We start from the raw sequence: 26103 nt of genomic DNA, 5'->3' as shown, positions 1-26103 counted from the left end.
TGCCCGATTGAGCTTAACTTTAAACTTTGTCTATTCACCTACCCACACTACTGCTTACGTAATTTGAAATATACTCGAATTAGCGACTATATTATTTTTGAAACTGTTTTAAACTTGATAGCTTTTGTACAAGTAACTTCTTGAATTGACCTATGACCTATACATGCTCCGAGTGATAGTACGCAACTTTAACGGCAATGCGCGAAATATGTATTTACGTTTTCGAACTTTTGACTATGGAACCCGTCAATATAATATCATATGTAACATTGCCAAACGAATCTACAAACTTTGCAATCGCTTTTCATAACTTTGTAAGCAGTTTGTCTTCGATTTTCGGTTCGCAGTTGCGATAATCTGCTTACATATCGGGAATTTTCTAGACATATACTTAATGTTTTCGAAATTTAACAGCGGGGTTGGCATTCCAATGACTTAAGTTATATATACATGCAACTCCGCCAACGTTTTGAACGCTTTTATCAACTTTGCATGCTGTTTCTATCATCTTTATGGTCCGTTAGCTCATGTGATACTCTGCTAATATAGGCTGTTTTCATCTCGCTTTTATTCATTTGTTTGACTTTACAATTGCGGGTTTCTATATGCCAACAACTTAGGTCAAACATACAAATACATCTACAAATTTTGTAATCACTTTGCACAACTTTGCGTTCACTTTGTACGACTTTTCACGGTAAGTTAACTGGTCAAACTCCTATATGTGCCGACAGCGTCACCAACTTGTTCTCCGAAAATAATAGGGAAATTGAAAAATGTTCATGAATTTGAAAACAATCCTAGATTTCCATGTCTTTCTACTAAAAATAATTAACATCACAGTGAAAAAAAGATGCACGAACGTTGTCTCATATCTTTGATATGTATGTGATGAAACCAAAAAAAATCCCCAGCTGGTTTTCTCAGGCAGTCTCCCATGCAAGAACTAACCATGCCCGATTGAGCTTAACTTTAAACTTTGTCTATTCACCTACCCACACTACTGCTTACGTAATTTGAAATATACTCGAATTAGCGACTATTTCATTTTTGAAACTGTTTTAAACTGAATAGCTTTAGTACAAGTAACTTCTTGAATTGACCTATGACCTCTACATGCTCCGAGTGACAGTACGCAACTTTAACGTCAATGTGCGAAATATGTATTTACGTTTTCGAACTTTTGACTATGGAACCCGTCAATATAATATCATATGTAACATTGCCAAACGAATCTACAAACTTTGCAATCGATTTTCATAACTTTGTAAGCATTTTGTCTTCGTTTTGCGGTTCGCAGTTGCGATAATCTGCTTACATATCGGGAATTTTCTAGACATATACTTAATGTTTTCGAAATTTAACTGCGGGGTTGGCATTCCAATGACTTAAGTTATATATACATGCAACTCCACCAACGTTTTGAACGCTTTTATCAACTTTGCATGCTGTTTCTATCATTTTTATGGTCAGTCAGCTCATGTGATACTCTGCTAATATAGGCTGTTTTCATCTCGCTTTTATTCATTTGTTTGACTATACAATTGCGGGTTTCTATATGCCAACAACTTAGGTCAAACATACAAATACATCTACAAACTTTGTAATCACTTTGCACAACTTTGCGTTCACTTTGTACGACTTTTCACGGTAAGTTAACTGGTCAAACTCCACTATATGCCGACAGCGTCACCAACTTGTTCTCCGAAAATAATAGGGAAATTGAAAAATGTTCATGAATTTAAAAACAAGCCTAGATTTCCATGTCTTTCTACTAGAATGATTAACATCACAGTGAAAAAAAAGATGCACGAACGTTGTCTCATATCTTTGATATGTATGTGATGAAACTAAAAAAAATCCCCAGCTGGTTTTCTCAGGCAGTCTCCCATGCAAGAACTAACCATGCCCGATTGAGCTTAACTTTAAACTTTGTCTATTCACCTACCCACACTACTGCTTACGTAATTTGAAATATACTCGAATTAGCGACTATATTATTTTTGAAACTGTTTTAAACTTGATAGCTTTTGTACAAGTAACTTCTTGAATTGACCTATGACCTATACATGCTCCGAGTGATAGTACGCAACTTTAACGGCAATGCGCGAAATATGTATTTACGTTTTCGAACTTTTGACTATGGAACCCGTCAATATAATATCATATGTAACATTGCCAAACGAATCTACAAACTTTGCAATCGCTTTTCATAACTTTGTAAGCAGTTTGTCTTCGATTTTCGGTTCGCAGTTGCGATAATCTGCTTACATATCGGGAATTTTCTAGACATATACTTAATGTTTTCGAAATTTAACTGCGGGGTTGGCATTCCAATGACTTAAGTTATATATACATGCAACTCCGCCAACGTTTTGAACGCTTTTATCAACTTTGCATGCTGTTTCTATCATCTTTATGGTCAGTCAGCTCATGTGATACTCTGCTAATATAGGCTGTTTTCATCTCGCTTTTATTCATTTGTTTGACTTTGCAATTGCGGGTTTCTATATGCCAACAACTTAGGTCAAACATACAAATACATCTACAAACTTTGTAATCACTTTGCACAACTTTGCGTTCACTTTGTACGACTTTTCACGGTAAGTTAACTGGTCAAACTCCACTATGTGCCGACAGCGTCACCAACTTGTTCTCCGAAAATAATAAGGAAATTGAAAAATGTTCATGAATTTGAAAACAAGCCTAAATTTCCATGTCTTTCTACTAAAAATGATTAACATCACAGTGAAAAAAAGATGCACGAACGTTGTCTCATATCTTTGATATGTATGTGATGAAACCAAAAAAAAATCCCCAGCTGGTTTTCTCAGGCAGTCTCCCATGCAAGAACTAACCATGCCCGATTGAGCTTAACTTTAAACTTTGTCTATTCACCTACCCACACTACTGCTTACGTAATTTGAAATATACTCGAATTAGCGACTATTTCATTTTTGAAACTGTTTTAAACTTAATAGCTTTAGTACAAGTAACTTCTTGAATTGACCTATGACCTATACATGCTCCGAGTGATAGTACGCAACTTTAACGGCAATGCGCGAAATATGTATTTACGTTTTCGAACTTTTGACTATGGAACCCGTCAATATAATATCATATGTAACATTGCCAAACGAATCTACAAACTTTGCAATCGCTTTTCATAACTTTGTAAGCAGTTTGTCTTCGATTTTCGGTTCGCAGTTGCGATAATTGGAAATTGGAAATGTATTTTCTGATATGACGTCTATATTAGAAACCGGTGTTCCACAGGGCTCCGTCTTAGGGCCATTATTGTTCTCAATGTACATGCGTCCATTGGGCGAGTTATTGCGACGTCACGGCGTAAAATGTCATTTTTACGCCGATGACACACAGATTTATTTATCGGTTTCTGAAGATGATCAAATTCGCGCCCGGGTGATACTTCAGACATGTATTCAAGACGTTAGCGATTGGATGTCTTGTAATTTCCTACTTTTGAATGTGTCGAAAACTGAATTTGTGTGCATGTCGTCTCGGAGATTCTCACAAGACTCGTGTCCTTTGTCTAGTATCGCAATTGGTGAAGAATTGGTTAGTGCTTCGTCAAGTGCTAGAAACTTAGGTGTCTTGTTTGATTCGCAGCTATCTATGGAAACACACATTTCTACTATTTGTAGATCTGGATATTCCCATCTAAGAAATATTAATCGTATTCGTAAATCATTATCCCAATCTGATACTGAAAAGTTGGTACATGCATTCATATCTTCTCGCTTAGACAGCTGTAATTCATTATTGTCTGGTCTCCCTGTAACTAAGATAAAACCTCTTATTCGTGTACAAAATGCAGCAGCCCGCCTTGTCACTCGTGCTCGAAAATATGACCACATTACAGACATTTTTATTAAACTTCATTGGTTACCAGTTGTACAAAGAATCAATTTCAAATTACTTTTACTAGTGTATAAATCTTTGTATGGTTTTGCCCCAAATTATCTATGTGAATTAATCGAATTTTATGTACCTAGTCGTAGTTTAAGATCTGAATCAAAGTTTCTTATTAAAACTCGTCAGGTGTGTAGTAAAAAGTCCAAGGTGTTATACAAAGACCGTGCTTTTGAAAATTTAGGTCCTAAACTTTTTAATGAATTACCTCTGTCTGTTCGTTCTAGTCCTTCAGTAGACATTTTTAAATCCAGACTGAAAACGCACTTATTTAAATGTGCTTTTAATATTTGACTGATTGTTTATTGTATCAGCGCCTTTGATCTTCATATGTTGGAATTGTTGCGCTTAATTAAATAAAGTTATTATTATTATTATTATTATAATCTGCTTACATATCGGGAATTTTCTAGACATATACTTAATGTTTTCGAAATTTAACTGCGGGGTTGGCATTCCAATGACTTAAGTTATATATACATGCAACTCCACCAACGTTTTGAACGCTTTTATCAACTTTGCATGCTGTTTCTATCATTTTTATGGTCAGTCAGCTCATGTGATACTCTGCTAATATAGGCTGTTTTCATCTCGCTTTTATTCATTTGTTTGACTATACAATTGCGGGTTTCTATATGCCAACAACTTAGGTCAAACATACAAATACATCTACAAACTTTGTAATCACTTTGCACAACTTTGCGTTCACTTTGTACGACTTTTCACGGTAAGTTAACTGGTCAAACTCCACTATATGCCGACAGCGTCACCAACTTGTTCTCCGAAAATAATAGGGAAATTGAAAAATGTTCATGAATTTAAAAACAAGCCTAGATTTCCATGTCTTTCTACTAGAATGATTAACATCACAGTGAAAAAAAAGATGCACGAACGTTGTCTCATATCTTTGATATGTATGTGATGAAACTAAAAAAAATCCCCAGCTGGTTTTCTCAGGCAGTCTCCCATGCAAGAACTAACCATGCCCGATTGAGCTTAACTTTAAACTTTGTCTATTCACCTACCCACACTACTGCTTACGTAATTTGAAATATACTCGAATTAGCGACTATATTATTTTTGAAACTGTTTTAAACTTGATAGCTTTTGTACAAGTAACTTCTTGAATTGACCTATGACCTATACATGCTCCGAGTGATAGTACGCAACTTTAACGGCAATGCGCGAAATATGTATTTACGTTTTCGAACTTTTGACTATGGAACCCGTCAATATAATATCATATGTAACATTGCCAAACGAATCTACAAACTTTGCAATCGCTTTTCATAACTTTGTAAGCAGTTTGTCTTCGATTTTCGGTTCGCAGTTGCGATAATCTGCTTACATATCGGGAATTTTCTAGACATATACTTAATGTTTTCGAAATTTAACAGCGGGGTTGGCATTCCAATGACTTAAGTTATATATACATGCAACTCCGCCAACGTTTTGAACGCTTTTATCAACTTTGCATGCTGTTTCTATCATCTTTATGGTCCGTTAGCTCATGTGATACTCTGCTAATATAGGCTGTTTTCATCTCGCTTTTATTCATTTGTTTGACTTTACAATTGCGGGTTTCTATATGCCAACAACTTAGGTCAAACATACAAATACATCTACAAATTTTGTAATCACTTTGCACAACTTTGCGTTCACTTTGTACGACTTTTCACGGTAAGTTAACTGGTCAAACTCCTATATGTGCCGACAGCGTCACCAACTTGTTCTCCGAAAATAATAGGGAAATTGAAAAATGTTCATGAATTTGAAAACAATCCTAGATTTCCATGTCTTTCTACTAAAAATAATTAACATCACAGTGAAAAAAAGATGCACGAACGTTGTCTCATATCTTTGATATGTATGTGATGAAACCAAAAAAAATCCCCAGCTGGTTTTCTCAGGCAGTCTCCCATGCAAGAACTAACCATGCCCGATTGAGCTTAACTTTAAACTTTGTCTATTCACCTACCCACACTACTGCTTACGTAATTTGAAATATACTCGAATTAGCGACTATTTCATTTTTGAAACTGTTTTAAACTGAATAGCTTTAGTACAAGTAACTTCTTGAATTGACCTATGACCTCTACATGCTCCGAGTGACAGTACGCAACTTTAACGTCAATGTGCGAAATATGTATTTACGTTTTCGAACTTTTGACTATGGAACCCGTCAATATAATATCATATGTAACATTGCCAAACGAATCTACAAACTTTGCAATCGATTTTCATAACTTTGTAAGCATTTTGTCTTCGTTTTGCGGTTCGCAGTTGCGATAATCTGCTTACATATCGGGAATTTTCTAGACATATACTTAATGTTTTCGAAATTTAACTGCGGGGTTGGCATTCCAATGACTTAAGTTATATATACATGCAACTCCACCAACGTTTTGAACGCTTTTATCAACTTTGCATGCTGTTTCTATCATTTTTATGGTCAGTCAGCTCATGTGATACTCTGCTAATATAGGCTGTTTTCATCTCGCTTTTATTCATTTGTTTGACTATACAATTGCGGGTTTCTATATGCCAACAACTTAGGTCAAACATACAAATACATCTACAAACTTTGTAATCACTTTGCACAACTTTGCGTTCACTTTGTACGACTTTTCACGGTAAGTTAACTGGTCAAACTCCACTATATGCCGACAGCGTCACCAACTTGTTCTCCGAAAATAATAGGGAAATTGAAAAATGTTCATGAATTTAAAAACAAGCCTAGATTTCCATGTCTTTCTACTAGAATGATTAACATCACAGTGAAAAAAAAGATGCACGAACGTTGTCTCATATCTTTGATATGTATGTGATGAAACTAAAAAAAATCCCCAGCTGGTTTTCTCAGGCAGTCTCCCATGCAAGAACTAACCATGCCCGATTGAGCTTAACTTTAAACTTTGTCTATTCACCTACCCACACTACTGCTTACGTAATTTGAAATATACTCGAATTAGCGACTATATTATTTTTGAAACTGTTTTAAACTTGATAGCTTTTGTACAAGTAACTTCTTGAATTGACCTATGACCTATACATGCTCCGAGTGATAGTACGCAACTTTAACGGCAATGCGCGAAATATGTATTTACGTTTTCGAACTTTTGACTATGGAACCCGTCAATATAATATCATATGTAACATTGCCAAACGAATCTACAAACTTTGCAATCGCTTTTCATAACTTTGTAAGCAGTTTGTCTTCGATTTTCGGTTCGCAGTTGCGATAATCTGCTTACATATCGGGAATTTTCTAGACATATACTTAATGTTTTCGAAATTTAACTGCGGGGTTGGCATTCCAATGACTTAAGTTATATATACATGCAACTCCGCCAACGTTTTGAACGCTTTTATCAACTTTGCATGCTGTTTCTATCATCTTTATGGTCCGTTAGCTCATGTGATACTCTGCTAATATAGGCTGTTTTCATCTCGCTTTTATTCATTTGTTTGACTTTACAATTGCGGGTTTCTATATGCCAACAACTTAGGTCAAACATACAAATACATCTACAAACTTTGTAATCACTTTGCACAACTTTGCGTTCACTTTGTACGACTTTTCACGGTAAGTTAACTGGTCAAACTCCTATATGTGCCGACAGCGTCACCAACTTGTTCTCCGAAAATAATAGGGAAATTGAAAAATGTTCATGAATTTGAAAACAATCCTAGATTTCCATGTCTTTCTACTAAAAATAATTAACATCACAGTGAAAAAAAGATGCACGAACGTTGTCTCATATCTTTGATATGTATGTGATGAAACCAAAAAAAATCCCCCAGCTGGTTTTCTCAGGCAGTCTCCCATGCAAGAACTAACCATGCCCGATTGAGCTTAACTTTAAACTTTGTCTATTCACCTACCCACACTACTGCTTACGTAATTTGAAATATACTCGAATTAGCGACTATTTCATTTTTGAAACTGTTTTAAACTGAATAGCTTTAGTACAAGTAACTTCTTGAATTGACCTATGACCTCTACATGCTCCGAGTGACAGTACGCAACTTTAACGTCAATGTGCGAAATATGTATTTACGTTTTCGAACTTTTGACTATGGAACCCGTCAATATAATATCATATGTAACATTGCCAAACGAATCTACAAACTTTGCAATCGATTTTCATAACTTTGTAAGCATTTTGTCTTCGTTTTGCGGTTCGCAGTTGCGATAATCTGCTTACATATCGGGAATTTTCTAGACATATACTTAATGTTTTCGAAATTTAACTGCGGGGTTGGCATTCCAATGACTTAGGTTATATACACATGCAACTCCGCCAACGTTTTGAACGCTTTTATCAACTTTGCATGCTGTTTCTATCATCTTTATGGTCCGTTAGCTCATGTGATACTCTGCTAATATAGGCTGTTTTCATCTCGCTTTTATTCATTTGTTTGACTTTACAATTGCGGGTTTCTATATGCCAACAACTTAGGTCAAACATACAAATACATCTACAAACTTTGTAATCACTTTGCACAACTTTGCGTTCACTTTGTACGAATTTTCACGGTAAGTTAACTGGTCAAACTCCACTATGTACCGACAGCGTCACCAACATGTTCTCCGAAAATAATAAGGAAATTGAAAAATGTTCATGAATTTGAAAACAAGCCTAAATTTCCATGTCTTTCTAGTAAAAATGATTAACATCACAGTGAAAAAAAGATGCACGAACGTTGTCTCATATCTTTGATATGTATGTGATGAAACCAAAAAAAATCCTCAGCTGGTTTTCTCAGGCAGTCTCCCATGCAAGAACTAACCTTGCCCGATTGAGTTTAACTTTAAACTTTGTCTCTTCACCTACCCACACTACTTCTTACGTAATTGGAAATATACTCGAATTAGCGACTATTTCATTTTTGAAACTGTTTTAAACTTGATAGCTTTTGTACAAGTAACTTCTTGAATTGACCTATGACCTCTACATGCTCCGAGTGATAGTACGCTACTTTAACGGCAATGTGCGAAATATGTATTTACGTTTTCGAACTTTTGACTATGGAACCCGTCAATATAATATCATATGTAACATTGCCAAACGAATCTACAAACTTTGCAATCGCTTTTCATAACTTTGTAAGCAGTTTGTCTTCGATTTTCGGTTCGCAGTTGCGATAATCTGCTTACATATCGGGAATTTTCTAGACATATACTTAATGTTTTCGAAATTTAACTGCGGGGTTGGCATTCCAATGACTTAGGTTATATATACATGCAACTCCGCCAACGTTTTGAACGCTTTTATCAACTTTGCATGCTGTTTCTATCATCTTTATGGTCAGTCAGCTCATGTGATACTCTGCTAATATAGGCTGTTTTCATCTCGCTTTTATTCATTTGTTTGACTTTGCAATTGCGGGTTTCTATATGCCAACAACTTAGGTCAAACATACAAATACATCTACAAACTTTGTAATCACTTTGCACAACTTTCCGTTCACTTTGTACGACTTTTCACGGTAAGTTAACTGGTCAAACTCCACAATGAACCTACAGCGTCACCAACTTGTTCTCCGAAAATAATAAGGAAATTGAAAAATGTTCATGAATTTGAAAACAAGCCTAAATTTCCATGTCTTTCTACTAAAAATGATTAACATCACAGTGAAAAAAAGATGCACGAACGTTGTCTCATATCTTTGATATGTATGTGATGAAACCAAAAAAAAATCCCCAGCTGGTTTTCTCAGGCAGTCTCCCATGCAAGAACTAACCATGCCCGATTGAGCTTAACTTTAAACTTTGTCTATTCACCTACCCACACTACTGCTTACGTAATTTGAAATATACTCGAATTAGCGACTATTTCATTTTTGAAACTGTTTTAAACTTAATAGCTTTAGTACAAGTAACTTCTTGAATTGACCTATGACCTATACATGCTCCGAGTGATAGTACGCAACTTTAACGGCAATGCGCGAAATATGTATTTACGTTTTCGAACTTTTGACTATGGAACCCGTCAATATAATATCATATGTAACATTGCCAAACGAATCTACAAACTTTGCAATCGCTTTTCTTTAACTTTGTAAGCAGTTTGTCTTCGATTTTCGGTTCGCAGTTGCGATAATTGGAAATTGGAAATGTATTTTCTGATATGACGTCTATATTAGAAACCGGTGTTCCACAGGGCTCCGTCTTAGGGCCATTATTGTTCTCAATGTACATGCGTCCATTGGGCGAGTTATTGCGACGTCACGGCGTAAAATGTCATTTTTACGCCGATGACACACAGATTTATTTATCGGTTTCTGAAGATGATCAAATTCGCGCCCGGGTGATACTTCAGACATGTATTCAAGACGTTAGCGATTGGATGTCTTGTAATTTCCTACTTTTGAATGTGTCGAAAACTGAATTTGTGTGCATGTCGTCTCGGAGATTCTCACAAGACTCGTGTCCTTTGTCTAGTATCGCAATTGGTGAAGAATTGGTTAGTGCTTCGTCAAGTGCTAGAAACTTAGGTGTCTTGTTTGATTCGCAGCTATCTATGGAAACACACATTTCTACTATTTGTAGGTCTGGATATTCCCATCTAAGAAATATTAATCGTATTCGTAAATCATTATCCCAATCTGATACTGAAGAGTTGGTACATGCATTCATATCTTCTCGCTTAGACAGCTGTAATTCATTATTGTCTGGTCTCCCTGTAACTAAGATAAAACCTCTTATTCGTGTACAAAATGCAGCAGCCCGCCTTGTCACTCGTGCTCGAAAATATGACCACATTACAGACATTTTTATTAAACTTCATTGGTTACCAGTTGTACAAAGAATCAATTTCAAATTACTTTTACTAGTGTATAAATCTTTGTATGGTTTTGCCCCAAATTATCTATGTGAATTAATCGAATTTTATGTACCTAGTCGTAGTTTAAGATCAGAATCAAAGTTTCTTATTAAAACTCGTCAGGTGTGTAGTAAAAAGTCCAAGGTGTTATACAAAGACCGTGCTTTTGAAAATTTAGGTCCTAAACTTTTTAATGAATTACCTCTGTCTGTTCGTTCTAGTCCTTCAGTAGACATTTTTAAATCCAGACTGAAAACGCACTTATTTAAATGTGCTTTTAATATTTGACTGATTGTTTATTGTATCAGCGCCTTTGATCTTCATATGTTGGAATTGTTGCGCTTAATTAAATAAAGTTATTATTATTATTATTATTATAATCTGCTTACATATCGGGAATTTTCTAGACATATACTTAATGTTTTCGAAATTTAACTGCGGGGTTGGCATTCCAATGACTTAAGTTATATATACATGCAACTCCACCAACTTTTTGAACGCTTTTATCAACTTTGCATGCTGTTTCTATCATTTTTATGGTCAGTCAGCTCATGTGATACTCTGCTAATATAGGCTGTTTTCATCTCGCTTTTATTCATTTGTTTGACTATACAATTGCGGGTTTCTATATGCCAACAACTTAGGTCAAACATACAAATACATCTACAAACTTTGTAATCACTTTGCACAACTTTGCGTTCATTTTGTACGACTTTTCACGGTAAGTTAACTGGTCAAACTCCACTATATGCCGACAGCGTCACCAACTTGTTCTCCGAAAATAACAGGGAAATTGAAAAATGTTCATGAATTTAAAAACAAGCCTAGATTTCCATGTCTTTCTACTAGAATGATTAACATCACAGTGAAAAAAAAGATGCACGAACGTTGTCTCATATCTTTGATATGTATGTGATGAAACTAAAAAGAATCCCCAGCTGGTTTTCTCAGGCAGTCTCCCATGCAAGAACTAACCATGCCCGATTGAGCTTAACTTTAAACTTTGTCTATTCACCTACCCACACTACTGCTTACGTAATTTGAAATATACTCGAATTAGCGACTATATTATTTTTGAAACTGTTTTAAACTTGATAGCTTTTGTACAAGTAACTTCTTGAATTGACCTATGACCTATACATGCTCCGAGTGATAGTACGCAACTTTAACGGCAATGCGCGAAATATGTATTTACGTTTTCGAACTTTTGACTATGGAACCCGTCAATATAATATCATATGTAACATTGCCAAACGAATCTACAAACTTTGCAATCGCTTTTCATAACTTTGTAAGCAGTTTGTCTTCGATTTTCGGTTCGCAGTTGCGATAATCTGCTTACATATCGGGAATTTTCTAGACATATACTTAATGTTTTCGAAATTTAACTGCGGGGTTGGCATTCCAATGACTTAAGTTATATATACATGCAACTCCACCAACGTTTTGAACGCTTTTATCAACTTTGCATGCTGTTTCTATCATTTTTATGGTCAGTCAGCTCATGTGATACTCTGCTAATATAGGCTGTTTTCATCTCGCTTTTATTCATCATTTGTTTGACTTTACAATTGCGGGTTTCTATATGCCAACAACTTAGGTCAAACATACAAATACATCTACAAACTTTGTAATCACTTTGCACAACTTTGCGTTCACTTTGTACGAATTTTCACGGTAAGTTAACTGGTCAAACTCCACTATGTACCGACAGCGTCACCAACATGTTCTCCGAAAATAATAAGGAAATTGAAAAATGTTCATGAATTTGAAAACAAGCCTAAATTTCCATGTCTTTCTACTAAAAATGATTAACATCACAGTGAAAAAAAGATGCACGAACGTTGTCTCATATCTTTGATATGTATGTGATGAAACCAAAAAAAATCCTCAGCTGGTTTTCTCAGGCAGTCTCCCATACAAGCACTATCCATGCCCGATTGAGCTTCACTTTAAACTTTGTCTCTTCAGCTACCCACACTACTGCTTACGTAATTTGAAATATACACGAATTAGCGACTATTTCATTTTTGAAACTGTTTTAAACTTAATAGCTTTAGTACAAGTAACTTCTTGAATTGACCTATGACCTATACATGCTCCGAGTGATAGTACGCAACTTTAACGGCAATGTGCGAAATATGTATTTACGTTTTCGAACTTTTGACTATGGAACCCGTCAATATAATATCATATGTAACATTGCCAAACGAATCTACAAACTTTGCAATCGCTTTTCATAACTTTGTAAGCAGTTTGTCTTCGATTTTCGGTTCGCAGTTGCGATAATCTGCTTACATATCGGGAATTTTCTAGACATATACTTAATGTTTTCGAAATTTAACTGCGGGGTTGGCATTCCAATGACTTAGGTTATATATACATGCAACTCCGCCAACGTTTTGAACGCTTTTATCAACTTTGCATGCTGTTTCTATCATCTTTATGGTCAGTCAGCTCATGTGATACTCTGCTAATATAGGCTGTTTTCATCTCGCTTTTATTCATTTGTTTGACTTTACAATTGCGGGATTCTATATGCCAACAATTTAGGTCAAACATACAAATACATCTACAAACTTTGTAATCACTTTGCACAACTTTCCGTTCACTTTGTACGACTTTTCACGGTAAGTTAACTGGTCAAACTCCACAATGAACCTACAGCGTCACCAACTTGTTCTCCGAAAATAATAAGGAAATTGAAAAATGTTCATGAATTTGAAAACAAGCCTAAATTTCCATGTCTTTCTACTAAAAATGATTAACATCACAGTGAAAAAAAGATGCACGAACGTTGTCTCATATCTTTGATATGTATGTGATGAAACCAAAAAAAATCCCCAGCTGGTTTTCTCAGGCAGTCTCCCATGCAAGAACTAACCATGCCCGATTGAGCTTAACTTTAAACTTTGTCTATTCACCTACCCACACTACTGCTTACGTAATTTGAAATATACTCGAATTAGCGACTATATTATTTTTGAAACTGTTTTAAACTTGATAGCTTTTGTACAAGTAACTTCTTGAATTGACCTATGACCTCTACATGCTCCGAGTGATAGTACGCTACTTTAACGGCAATGTGCGAAATATGTATTTACGTTTTCGAACTTTTGACTATGGAACTCGTCAATATAATATCATATGTAACATTGCCAAACGAATCTACAAACTTTGCAATCGCTTTTCATAACTTTGTAAGCAGTTTGTCTTCGATTTTCGGTTCGCAGTTGCGATAATCTGCTTACATATCGGGAATTTTCTAGACATATACTTAATGTTTTCGAAATTTAACTGCGGGGTTGGCATTCCAATGACTTAAGTTATATATACATGCAACTCCACCAACGTTTTGAACGCTTTTATCAACTTTGCATGCTGTTTCTATCATTTTTATGGTCAGTCAGCTCATGTGATACTCTGCTAATATAGGCTGTTTTCATCTCGCTTTTATTCATCATTTGTTTGACTTTACAATTGCGGGTTTCTATATGCCAACAACTTAGGTCAAACATACAAATACATCTACAAACTTTGTAATCACTTTGCACAACTTTGCGTTCACTTTGTACGAATTTTCACGGTAAGTTAACTGGTCAAACTCCACTATGTACCGACAGCGTCACCAACATGTTCTCCGAAAATAATAAGCAAATTGAAAAATGTTCATGAATTTGAAAACAAGCCTAAATTTCCATGTCTTTCTACTAAAAATGATTAACATCACAGTGAAAAAAAGATGCACGAACGTTGTCTCATATCTTTGATATGTATGTGATGAAACCAAAAAAAATCCTCAGCTGGTTTTCTCAGGCAGTCTCCCATACAAGCACTATCCATGCCCGATTGAGCTTCACTTTAAACTTTGTCTCTTCAGCTACCCACACTACTGCTTACGTAATTTGAAATATACACGAATTAGCGACTATTTCATTTTTGAAACTGTTTTAAACTTAATAGCTTTAGTACAAGTAACTTCTTGAATTGACCTATGACCTATACATGCTCCGAGTGATAGTACGCAACTTTAACGGCAATGTGCGAAATATGTATTTACGTTTTCGAACTTTTGACTATGGAACCCGTCAATATAATATCATATGTAACATTGCCAAACGAATCTACAAACTTTGCAATCGCTTTTCATAACTTTGTAAGCAGTTTGTCTTCGATTTTCGGTTCGCAGTTGCGATAATCTGCTTACATATCGGGAATTTTCTAGACATATACTTAATGTTTTCGAAATTTAACTGCGGGGTTGGCATTCCAATGACTTAGGTTATATATACATGCAACTCCGCCAACGTTTTGAACGCTTTTATCAACTTTGCATGCTGTTTCTATCATCTTTATGGTCAGTCAGCTCATGTGATACTCTGCTAATATAGGCTGTTTTCATCTCGCTTTTATTCATTTGTTTGACTTTACAATTGCGGGATTCTATATGCCAACAATTTAGGTCAAACATACAAATACATCTACAAACTTTGTAATCACTTTGCACAACTTTCCGTTCACTTTGTACGACTTTTCACGGTAAGTTAACTGGTCAAACTCCACAATGAACCTACAGCGTCACCAACTTGTTCTCCGAAAATAATAAGGAAATTGAAAAATGTTCATGAATTTGAAAACAAGCCTAAATTTCCATGTCTTTCTACTAAAAATGATTAACATCACAGTGAAAAAAAGATGCACGAACGTTGTCTCATATCTTTGATATGTATGTGATGAAACCAAAAAAAATCCCCAGCTGGTTTTCTCAGGCAGTCTCCCATGCAAGAACTAACCATGCCCGATTGAGCTTAACTTTAAACTTTGTCTATTCACCTACCCACACTACTGCTTACGTAATTTGAAATATACTCGAATTAGCGACTATATTATTTTTGAAACTGTTTTAAACTTGATAGCTTTTGTACAAGTAACTTCTTGAATTGACCTATGACCTCTACATGCTCCGAGTGATAGTACGCTACTTTAACGGCAATGTGCGAAATATGTATTTACGTTTTCGAACTTTTGACTATGGAACTCGTCAATATAATATCATATGTAACATTGCCAAACGAATCTACAAACTTTGCAATCGCTTTTCATAACTTTGTAAGCAGTTTGTCTTCGATTTTCGGTTCGCAGTTGCGATAATCTGCTTACATATCGGGAATTTTCTAGACATATACTTAATGTTTTCGAAATTTAACTGCGGGGTTGGCATTCCAATGACTTAAGTTATATATACATGCAACTCCACCAACGTTTTGAACGCTTTTATCAACTTTGCATGCTGTTTCTATCATTTTTATGGTCAGTCAGCTCATGTGATACTCTGCTAATATAGGCTGTTTTCATCTCGCTTTTATTCATTTGTTTGACTATACAATTGCGGGTTTCTATATGCCAACAACTTAGGTCAAACATACAAATACATCTACAAACTTTGTAATCACTTTGCACAACTTTCCGTTCACTTTGTACGACTTTTCACGGTAAGTTAACTGGTCAAACTCCACAATGAACCTACAGCGTCACCAACTTGTTCTCCGAAAATAATAAGGAAATTGAAAAATGTTCATGAATTTGAAAACAAGCCTAAATTTCCATGTCTTTCTACTAAAAATGATTAACATCACAGTGAAAAAAAGATGCACGAACGTTGTCTCATATCTTTGATATGTATGTGATGAAACCAAAAAAAATCCCCAGCTGGTTTTCTCAGGCAGTCTCCCATGCAAGAACTAACCATGCCCGATTGAGCTTAACTTTAAACTTTGTCTATTCACCTACCCACACTACTGCTTACGTAATTTGAAATATACTCGAATTAGCGACTATATTATTTTTGAAACTGTTTTAAACTTGATAGCTTTTGTACAAGTAACTTCTTGAATTGACCTATGACCTCTACATGCTCCGAGTGATAGTACGCTACTTTAACGGCAATGTGCGAAATATGTATTTACGTTTTCGAACTTTTGACTATGGAACTCGTCAATATAATATCATATGTAACATTGCCAAACGAATCTACAAACTTTGCAATCGCTTTTCATAACTTTGTAAGCAGTTTGTCTTCGATTTTCGGTTCGCAGTTGCGATAATCTGCTTACATATCGGGAATTTTCTAGACATATACTTAATGTTTTCGAAATTTAACTGCGGGGTTGGCATTCCAATGACTTAAGTTATATATACATGCAACTCCACCAACGTTTTGAACGCTTTTATCAACTTTGCATGCTGTTTCTATCATTTTTATGGTCAGTCAGCTCATGTGATACTCTGCTAATATAGGCTGTTTTCATCTCGCTTTTATTCATTTGTTTGACTATACAATTGCGGGTTTCTATATGCCAACAACTTAGGTCAAACATACAAATACATCTACAAACTTTGTAATCACTTTGCACAACTTTGCGTTCACTTTGTACGACTTTTCACGGTAAGTTAACTGGTCAAACTCCACTATATGCCGACAGCGTCACCAACTTGTTCTCCGAAAATAATAAGGAAATTGAAAAATGTTCATGAATTTGAAAACAAGCCTAAATTTCCATGTCTTTCTACTAAAAATGATTAACATCACAGTGAAAAAAAGATGCACGAACGTTGTCTCATATCTTTGATATGTATGTGATGAAACCAAAAAAAATCCCCAGCTGGTATACTCAGGCAGTCTCCCATGCAAGAACTAACCATGCCCGATTGAGCTTAACTTTAAACTTTGTCTATTCACCTACCCACACTACTGCTTACGTAATTTGAAATATACTCGAATTAGCGACTATATTATTTTTGAAACTGTTTTAAACTTGATAGCTTTTGTACAAGTAACTTCTTGAATTGACCTATGACCTCTACATGCTCCGAGTGATAGTACGCTACTTTAACGGCAATGTGCGAAATATGTATTTACGTTTTCGAACTTTTGACTATGGAACTCGTCAATATAATATCATATGTAACATTGCCAAACGAATCTACAAACTTTGCAATCGCTTTTCATAACTTTGTAAGCAGTTTGTCTTCGATTTTCGGTTCGCAGTTGCGATAATCTGCTTACATATCGGGAATTTTCTGGACATATACTTAATGTTTTCGAAATTTAACTGCGGGGTTGGCATTCCAATGACTTAAGTTATATATACATGCAACTCCACCAACGTTTTGAACGCTTTTATCAACTTTGCATGCTGTTTCTATCATCTTTATGGTCAGTCAGCTCATGTGATACTCTGCTAATATAGGCTGTTTTCATCTCGCTTTTATTCATTTGTTTGACTTTACAATTGCGGGTTTCTATATGCCAACAACTTAGGTCAAACATACAAATACATCTACAAACTTTGTAATCACTTTGCACAACTTTCCGTTCGCTTTGTACGACTTTTCACGGTAAGTTAACTGATCAAACTCCACAATGAACCTACAGCGTCACCAACTTGTTCTCCGAAAATAATAAGGAAATTGAAAAATGTTCATGAATTTGAAAACAAGCCTAAATTTCCATGTCTTTCTACTAAAAATGATTAACATCACAGTGAAAAAAAGATGCACGAACGTTGTCTCATATCTTTGATATGTATGTGATGAAACCAAAAAAAATCCCCAGCTGGTTTTCTCAGGCAGTCTCCCATGCAAGAACTAACCATGCCCGATTGAGCTTAACTTTAAACTTTGTCTATTCACCTACCCACACTACTGCTTACGTAATTTGAAATATACTCGAATTAGCGACTATATTATTTTTGAAACTGTTTTAAACTTGATAGCTTTTGTACAAGTAACTTCTTGAATTGACCTATGACCTCTACATGCTCCGAGTGATAGTACGCTACTTTAACGGCAATGTGCGAAATATGTATTTACGTTTTCGAACTTTTGACTATGGAACTCGTCAATATAATATCATATGTAACATTGCCAAACGAATCTACAAACTTTGCAATCGCTTTTCATAACTTTGTAAGCAGTTTGTCTTCGATTTTCGGTTCGCAGTTGCGATAATCTGCTTACATATCGGGAATTTTCTAGACATATACTTAATGTTTTCGAAATTTAACTGCGGGGTTGGCATTCCAATGACTTAAGTTATATATACATGCAACTCCACCAACGTTTTGAACGCTTTTATCAACTTTGCATGCTGTTTCTATCATTTTTATGGTCAGTCAGCTCATGTGATACTCTGCTAATATAGGCTGTTTTCATCTCGCTTTTATTCATTTGTTTGACTATACAATTGCGGGTTTCTATATGCCAACAACTTAGGTCAAACATACAAATACATCTACAAACTTTGTAATCACTTAGCACAACTTTGCGTTCACTTTGTACGACTTTTCACGGTAAGTTAACTGGTCAAACTCCACTATATGCCGACAGCGTCACCAACTTGTTCTCCGAAAATAATAGGGAAATTGAAAAATGTTCATGAATTTAAAAACAAGCCTAGATTTCCATGTCTTTTTACTAAAATGGTTAACATCACAGTGAAAAAAAGATGCACGAACGTTGTTTCATATCTTTGATATGTATGTGATGAAACCAAAAAAAATCCCCAGCTGGTTTTCTCAGGCAGTCTCCCATGCAAGAACTAACCATACCCGATTGAGCTTAACTTTTAACTTTGTCTATTCACCTACCCACACTACTGCTTACGTAATTTGAAATATACTCGAATTAGCGACTATATTATTTTTGAAACTGTTTTAAACTTGATAGCTTTTGTACAAGTAACTTCTTGAATTGACCTATGACCTCTACATGCTCCGAGTGATAGTACGCTACTTTAACGGCAATGTGCGAAATATGTATTTACGTTTTCGAACTTTTGACTATGGAACCCGTCAATATAATATCATATGTAACATTGCCAAACGAATCTACAAACTTTGCAATCGCTTTTCATAACTTTGTAAGCAGTTTGTCTTCGATTTTCGGTTCGCAGTTGCGATAATCTGCTTACATATCGGGAATTTTCTAGACATATACTTAATGTTTTCGAAATTTAACTGCGGGGTTGGCATTCCAATGACTTAGGTTATATATACATGCAACTCCGCCAACGTTTTGAACGCTTTTATCAACTTTGCATGCTGTTTCTATCATCTTTATGGTCCGTTAGCTCATGTGATACTCTGCTAATATAGGCTGTTTTCATCTCGCTTTTATTCATTTGTTTGACTTTACAATTGCGGGTTTCTATATGCCAACAACTTAGGTCAAACATACAAATACATCTACAAACTTTGTAATCACTTTGCACAACTTTGCGTTCACTTTGTACGAATTTTCACTGTAAGTTAACTGGTCAAACTCCACTATGTACCGACAGCGTCACCAACATGTTCTCCGAAAATAATAAGGAAATTAAAAAATGTTCATGAATTTGAAAACAAGCCTAAATTTCCATGTCTTTCTACTAAAATGATTAACATCACAGTGAAAAAAAGATGCACGAACGTTGTCTCATATCTTTGATATGTATGTGATGAAACCAAAAAAAATCCTCAGCTTGTTTTCTCAGGCAGTCTCCCATGCAAGAACTAACCATGCCCGATTGAGCTTAACTTTAAACTTTGTCTATTCACCTACCCACACTACTGCTTACGTAATTTGAAATATACTCGAATTAGCGACTATTTCATTTTTGAAACTGTTTTAAACTTAATAGCTTTAGTACAAGTAACTTCTTGAATTGACCTATGACCTATACATGCTCCGAGTGACAGTACGCAACTTTAACGGCAATGCGCGAAATATGTATTTACGTTTTCGAACTTTTGACTATGGAACCCGTCAATATAATATCATATGTAACATTGCCAAACGAATCTACAAACTTTGCAATCGCTTTTCATAACTTTGTAAGCAGTTTGTCTTCGATTTTCGGTTCGCAGTTGCGATAATCTGCTTACATATCAGGAATTTTCTAGACATATACTTAATGTTTTCGAAATTTAACTGCGGGGTTGGCATTCCAATGACTTAAGTTATATATACATGCAACTCCACCAACGTTTTGAACGCTTTTATCAACTTTGCATGCTGTTTCTATCATCTTTATGGTCCGTTAGCTCATGTGATACTCTGCTAATATAGGCTGTTTTCATCTCGCTTTTATTCATTTGTTTGACTTTACAATTGCGGGTTTCTATATGCCAACAACTTAGGTCAAACATACAAATACATCTACAAACTTTGTAATCACTTTGCACAACTTTGCGTTCACTTTGTACGACTTTTCACGGTAAGTTAACTGGTCAAACTCCTCTATGTGCCGACAGCGTCACCGACTTGTTCTCCGAAAATAATAGGGAAATTGAAAAATGTTCATGAATTTGAAAACAATCCTAGATTTCCATGTCTTTCTACTAAAAATGATTTACATCACAGTGAAAAAAAAGATGCACGAACGTAGTCTCATATCTTTGATATGTATGTGATGAAACCAAAAAAAATCCCCAGCTGGTTTTCTCAGGCAGTCTCCCATGCAAGCACTAACCATGCACGATTGAGTTTAACTTTAAACTTTGTCTCTTCAGCTACCCACACTACTGCTTACGTTATTTGAAATATACACGAATTAGCGACTATTTCATTTTTGAAACTGTTTTAAACTTAATAGCTTTAGTACAAGTAACTTCTTGAATTGACCTATGACCTATACATGCTCCGAGTGATAGTACGCAACTTTAACGGCAATGTGCGAAATATGTATTTACGTTTTCGAACTTTTGACTGTGGAACCCGTCAATATAATATCATATGTAACATTGCCAAACGAATCTACAAACTTTGCAATCGCTTTTCATAACTTTGTAAGCAGTTTGTCTTCGATTTTCGGTTCGCAGTTGCGATAATCTGCTTACATATCGGGAATTTTCTAGACATATACTTAATGTTTTCGAAATTTAACTGCGGGGTTGGCATTCCAATGACTTAAGTTATATATACATGCAACTCCACCAACGTTTTGAACCCTTTTATCAACTTTGCATGCTGTTTCTATCATTTTTATGGTCAGTCAGCTCATGTGATACTCTGCTAATATAGGCTGTTTTCATCTCGCTTTTATTCATTTGTTTGACTATACAATTGCGGGTTTCTATATGCCAACAACTTAGGTCAAACATACAAATACATCTACAAACTTTGTAATCACTTTGCACAACTTTGCGTTCACTTTGTACGAATTTTCACTGTAAGTTAACTGGTCAAACTCCACTATGTACCGACAGCGTCACCAACATGTTCTCCGAAAATAATAAGGAAATTAAAAAATGTTCATGAATTTGAAAACAAGCCTAAATTTCCATGTCTTTCTACTAAAATGATTAACATCACAGTGAAAAAAAGATGCACGAACGTTGTCTCATATCTTTGATATGTATGTGATGAAACCAAAAAAAATCCTCAGCTTGTTTTCTCAGGCAGTCTCCCATGCAAGAACTAACCATGCCCAATTGAGCTTAACTTTAAACTTTGTCTATTCACCTACCCACACTACTGCTTACGTAATTTGAAATATACTCGAATTAGCGACTATTTCATTTTTGAAACTGTTTTAAACTTAATAGCTTTAGTACAAGTAACTTCTTGAATTGACCTATGACCTATACATGCTCCGAGTGACAGTACGCAACTTTAACGGCAATGCGCGAAATATGTATTTACGTTTTCGAACTTTTGACTATGGAACCCGTCAATATAATATCATATGTAACATTGCCAAACGAATCTACAAACTTTGCAATCGCTTTTCATAACTTTGTAAGCAGTTTGTCTTCGATTTTCGGTTCGCAGTTGCGATAATCTGCTTACATATCAGGAATTTTCTAGACATATACTTAATGTTTTCGAAATTTAACTGCGGGGTTGGCATTCCAATGACTTAAGTTATATATACATGCAACTCCACCAACGTTTTGAACGCTTTTATCAACTTTGCATGCTGTTTCTATCATCTTTATGGTCCGTTAGCTCATGTGATACTCTGCTAATATAGGCTGTTTTCATCTCGCTTTTATTCATTTGTTTGACTTTACAATTGCGGGTTTCTATATGCCAACAACTTAGGTCAAACATACAAATACATCTACAAACTTTGTAATCACTTTGCACAACTTTGCGTTCACTTTGTACGACTTTTCACGGTAAGTTAACTGGTCAAACTCCTCTATGTGCCGACAGCGTCACCGACTTGTTCTCCGAAAATAATAGGGAAATTGAAAAATGTTCATGAATTTGAAAACAATCCTAGATTTCCATGTCTTTCTACTAAAAATGATTTACATCACAGTGAAAAAAAAGATGCACGAACGTAGTCTCATATCTTTGATATGTATGTGATGAAACCAAAAAAAATCCCCAGCTGGTTTTCTCAGGCAGTCTCCCATGCAAGCACTAACCATGCACGATTGAGTTTAACTTTAAACTTTGTCTCTTCAGCTACCCACACTACTGCTTACGTTATTTGAAATATACACGAATTAGCGACTATTTCATTTTTGAAACTGTTTTAAACTTAATAGCTTTAGTACAAGTAACTTCTTGAATTGACCTATGACCTATACATGCTCCGAGTGATAGTACGCAACTTTAACGGCAATGTGCGAAATATGTATTTACGTTTTCGAACTTTTGACTGTGGAACCCGTCAATATAATATCATATGTAACATTGCCAAACGAATCTACAAACTTTGCAATCGCTTTTCATAACTTTGTAAGCAGTTTGTCTTCGATTTTCGGTTCGCAGTTGCGATAATCTGCTTACATATCGGGAATTTTCTAGACATATACTTAATGTTTTCGAAATTTAACTGCGGGGTTGGCATTCCAATGACTTAAGTTATATATACATGCAACTCCACCAACGTTTTGAACGCTTTTATCAACTTTGCATGCTGTTTCTATCATTTTTATGGTCAGTCAGCTCATGTGATACTCTGCTAATATAGGCTGTTTTCATCTCGCTTTTATTCATTTGTTTGACTTTACAATTGCGGGTTTCTATATACCAACAACTTAGGTCAAACATACAAATACATCTACAAACTTAGTAATCACTTTGCACAACTTTGCGTTCACTTTGTACGAATTTTCACTGTAAGTTAACTGGTCAAACTCCACTATGTACCGACAGCGTCACCAACATGTTCTCCGAAAATAATAAGGAAATTAAAAAATGTTCATGAATTTGAAAACAAGCCTAAATTTCCATGTCTTTCTACTAAAAATGATTAACATCACAGTGAAAAAAAGATGCACGAACGTTGTCTCATATCTTTGATATGTATGTGATGAAACCAAAAAAAAAATCCCCAGCGTGTTTTCTCAGGCAGTCTCCCATGCAAGAACTAACCATGCCCGATTGAGCTTAACTTTAAACTTTGTCTATTCACCTACCCACACTACTGCTTACGTAATTTGAAATATACTCGAATTAGCGACTATTTCATTTTTGAAACTGTTTTAAACTTAATAGCTTTAGTACAAGTAACTTCTTGAATTGACCTATGACCTATACATGCTCCGAGTGATAGTACGCAACTTTAACGGCAATGCGCGAAATATGTATTTACGTTTTCGAACTTTTGACTATGGAACCCGTCAATATAATATCATATGTAACATTGCCAAACGAATCTACAAACTTTGCAATCGCTTTTCATAACTTTGTAAGCAGTTTGTCTTCGATTTTCGGTTCGCAGTTGCGATAATCTGCTTACATATCAGGAATTTTCTAGACATATACTTAATGTTTTCGAAATTTAACTGCGGGGTTGGCATTCCAATGACTTAGGTTATATATACATGCAACTCCGCCAACGTTTTGAACGCTTTTATCAACTTTGCATGCTGTTTCTATCATCTTTATGGTCCGTTAGCTCATGTGATACTCTGCTAATATAGGCTGTTTTCATCTCGCTTTTATTCATTTGTTTGACTTTACAATTGCGGGTTTCTATATGCCAACAACTTAGGTCAAACATACAAATACATCTACAAACTTTGTAATCACTTTGCACAACTTTGCGTTCACTTTGTACGACTTTTCACGGTAAGTTAACTGGTCAAACTCCTCTATGTGCCGACAGCGTCACCGACTTGTTCTCCGAAAATAATAGGGAAATTGAAAAATGTTCATGAATTTGAAAACAATCCTAGATTTCCATGTCTTTCTACTAAAAATGATTTACATCACAGTGAAAAAAAAGATGTACGAACGTAGTCTCATATCTTTGATATGTATGTGATGAAACCAAAAAAAATCCCCAGCTGGTTTTCTCAGGCAGTCTCCCATGCAAGCACTAACCATGCACGATTGAGTTTAACTTTAAACTTTGTCTCTTCAGCTACCCACACTACTGCTTACGTTATTTGAAATATACACGAATTAGCGACTATTTCATTTTTGAAACTGTTTTAAACTTAATAGCTTTAGTACAAGTAACTTCTTGAATTGACCTATGACCTATACATGCTCCGAGTGATAGTACGCAACTTTAACGGCAATGTGCGAAATATGTATTTACGTTTTCGAACTTTTGACTGTGGAACCCGTCAATATAATATCATATGTAACATTGCCAAACGAATCTACAAACTTTGCAATCGCTTTTCATAACTTTGTAAGCAGTTTGTCTTCGATTTTCGGTTCGCAGTTGCGATAATCTGCTTACATATCGGGAATTTTCTAGACATATACTTAATGTTTTCGAAATTTAACTGCGGGGTTGGCATTCCAATGACTTAAGTTATATATACATGCAACTCCACCAACGTTTTGAACGCTTTTATCAACTTTGCATGCTGTTTCTATCATTTTTATGGTCAGTCAGCTCATGTGATACTCTGCTAATATAGGCTGTTTTCATCTCGCTTTTATTCATTTGTTTGACTTTACAATTGCGGGTTTCTATATACCAACAACTTAGGTCAAACATACAAATACATCTACAAACTTAGTAATCACTTTGCACAACTTTGCGTTCACTTTGTACGAATTTTCACTGTAAGTTAACTGGTCAAACTCCACTATGTACCGACAGCGTCACCAACATGTTCTCCGAAAATAATAAGGAAATTGAAAAATGTTCATGAATTTGAAAACAAGCCTAAATTTCCATATCTTTCTACTAAAAATGATTAACATCACAGTGAAAAAAAGATGCACGAACGTTGTCTCATATCTTTGATATGTATGTGATGAAACCAAAAAAAAATCCCCAGCTGGTTTTCTCAGGCAGTCTCCCATGCAAGAACTAACCATGCCCGATTGAGCTTAACTTTAAACTATGTCTATTCACCTACCCACACTACTGCTTACG

The sequence above is a fragment of the Saccoglossus kowalevskii genome, chromosome 17 (genome assembly GCF_978046115.1).
Source record: "Saccoglossus kowalevskii chromosome 17, keSacKowa6.1, whole genome shotgun sequence".
NCBI classification, from domain to species: domain Eukaryota; kingdom Metazoa; phylum Hemichordata; class Enteropneusta; family Harrimaniidae; genus Saccoglossus; species Saccoglossus kowalevskii.
Note: the sequence above shows the minus strand (reverse complement) of the source record.